We start from the raw sequence: 3230 nt of genomic DNA, 5'->3' as shown, positions 1-3230 counted from the left end.
TACTTATTAGTTTATTCATGTTTTCCTAAAAATTTTGAAACAAGCATATCTATATTTTCAAATTTATTGATACAAAGTTATAATAGATTTCTTTTCCTTATTTACTTGATCTTTTAATTTTTAAAAAATATTTAATGTCTCTACTTGTCATTGCCTTGTCAAATTTTAATATTTCTAGCAGTTTTTGCTTTATGATTTTTTTTGCTTTATGATTTTAAAGCTATGTTGCTCAGTTCATAAAGAATCATTATAGTTATATCTTCTTAATGAATATCTTTTATTAATATAAATATCTATTTTTAGCCCCATTAATGCTTTTGCCCATTAATGCTTTTGCAAGTCCTACTTTCTTTGTTTTTCCTTGTCTATCCACCTCTGTATTTTCAGCCCTCTTGTGGAATTTTATTTTGGATGTGCTTCTTATAAAAAGCATGTAACTTTTTAAAATGCAATGTAGGATTTTTTGTATCTTAATAGAATTTAGTCTATTTAATTTTTTACTTAGCCTATTTACATTTTTAATGATCCTTGACGTGGCTGACCTAATTTTTAATATCTTCATGTTTTCTATTTATCTTGCTTTTTATAGTTTTGCTTCCCCCCCCCCCCGCCTTTTGCTGCATTGATCTAATTTTCTTTATTCCCTTGCCCCCTCAGTTTAGTAATTCTACTTCATTTAGTTATTCTACTGGCTATATTGGTTTAGCTTGTGTTTGTAGTGAAAGAGGAAAACACTGTATACCAATAAGTACTTAACAAATTCTCTTAAGCAAAATGATGACTACAATGGCAGTAGCATTAACAAAACTATCTAAATCTTCTAAATCCACGTCACTTGTCTGACATCATCTAAAACAAAGTTCCTAATTTTAAGGTTCTCCAAATTGACTTTCTCCTTTTGATTCTCTTGCTGCCCACTTATTTGAACTCTGCTGCCTTTCTTAATGCCTCTTCCCACACATTGCCCATGACATTCTATATTTGGCTGCTGTTCTTAGAAATGGAATTCTCTTGTCATCTGTCTTATCACTTAGCTCCCTCCATTGCTGACACAGTTGCTATTCACTCAAACTTAAAAGTGGGAAGCATAAGTAGTTTCAAAAATTCATTCATTTGGGACTTCCCTAGTGGTGCAGTGGTTAAGAATCCGCCTGCCAATGCAGGCGACACAGGTTCAACCCCTAGCCTGGGAAGATCCCACAAGCTGTAGAGCAACTAAGCCTGTGTGCCACAACTACTGAGCCTGCTCTCTAGAGCCCTCAAGCCACAACTGCTGAGCCCACGCACCGCAACTACTGAGCCCATGCACCACAACTACTGAGCCCGCGTGCTGCAGCTACTGAGGCCCGTGTGCCTAGAGCCCGTGCTCCACAACAAGAGAAGCCACCGCAATGAGAAGCCTGCGCACCTCAGTGAAGAGTAACTCCTGCTCGCCACAACTAGAGAAAGCCAGCCCGCAGCAACGAAGACCCAACACAGCCAAAAAAAAATAGAGTAAATAGAAATTAAAAAAAAAAAATTTGGACTTCCTCGGTGGCACAGTGGTTAAGGATCCGCCTGCCAATGCAGGGGACATAGGTTCAATTTCTAGTCCGGGAAGATCTCACATGCCATGGAGCAGCTAAGCTTGTGCTCCACAAGTACTGAGCCTGCACTCTAGAGCCTGCAAGCCACAACTACTGAGCCCACGTGCCACAACTACTGAAGCCCACGCGCCTAGAGCCCGTGCTCCGCAACAAGAGAAGCCACCGCAATGAGAAGCCTGCACACCGCAACGAAGAGCAACCCCCGCTCGCTGCAACTAGAGAAAGCCTGCACACAGGAACGAAGACCCAACGCAGCCAAAAATAAAATTCATTCATTCAACTAATACTGAATTTAGGTAAAACAGTGAACATATGAAGGTGGGGTGGGCAGTAAACAGATAATAGCAAATACATAAACAAATAGGTATATAATACAAGGTCAGATGGTAACAAGTGCTATGAGAAACAGTAAAGAAGAGAGAGATGATAGGTGATGGTGAAATTGCTGTTTTAGGTAAGGTGGTTAGGGAAGGCATCTCTGAGGAGATGACATTTCAGCAGAACAGACATTCTGGAAGAGGCAAAACTCTGGTGACCATAAAAAGATCAGTAGTTGCCAGGGATTTGGGAAGAGAGAGGGAAGGATGAATACACAGAACAAAGGGGATCTTTAGGGCAGTGAAACTATTCTGTATGATACTGCAGTGGTGGATACGTGTCATTATACATTTGTCCAAACTCGTAGAATGCATATCACAAAGAGTGAACCTAATGTAAACTACGGACTGAACCTAATGTAAACTATGGACTTTAGTTAAAACTAAACTATAGACTTTGGTTATATATTAATAATTATAAATCTTGGCTCATCAATTATAGCAAAAATAGAAAAAAGCAAAGGAAGCAGGAAGTATTATGCATCTTCTGTTAGGTTCACAACCAGCAAAAGCAAGCTCACTCAGGGACTTCCCTGGTTTTCCAGTGGGTAAGACTCCACATTCCCAGTGCAGGGTGCCCGGGTTTAATCCCTGGTCAGGGAACTAGATCCCACATGCATGCCACAACTAAGAAGTCCTCACGCCGCAATGAAGATCCTACGTGCCACAAGTAAGACCCAGAGCAGCCTAAATAAATAAATATTTTTTTAAAAAAAGGAAAAAAAGGCAAGCTGACTCAGGTAAACGTGGAAAAGGCTGGAGAACTGCCCCAACCAATGCTTAGAACTTCCCGAGAGCTGAGCAGAAAAAGGAGGTGCCATTACTCCGGTCTGACTTGGTGGTTTATCCTCTGGCCGCTTTTAAAGATCAGCTTCAGATCCTTCAAATCACTGCCTAAACAAGGCCACTTTTTTGTTTGTTTGTTTTTTGTTTCTAAAAGCAACCTCTTAGAAATCAAGATCTTCCACGGAGGCCAGCACCTTCATCTGTAATTCACATGTGCTGTCCCAGGCCTTGGAGTGGCTCCTGAGACTCAGATATCCTACTCTTTATGGAGAAAGTGATCACTCATGATAGGCAGGCCAGGCTCTTACTTGCCTTACTTTTTAAAAGGTAGTTTATCACAAGTAAACATCCCCCAAATATCCTGCTGATGTCAAATCTGAAAAAATTATAGATATAGTGGCTTTGGGGCTGTATTCGTTTTTCAGAGACTATAAATTACTTACAATTCCAGGGTCTAAATAAAATGGATTTGTTACATCAC

Source organism: Hyperoodon ampullatus, assembly GCF_949752795.1.
Source record: "Hyperoodon ampullatus genome assembly, chromosome: 9".
Lineage (NCBI taxonomy): Eukaryota > Metazoa > Chordata > Mammalia > Artiodactyla > Ziphiidae > Hyperoodon > Hyperoodon ampullatus.
Note: the sequence above shows the minus strand (reverse complement) of the source record.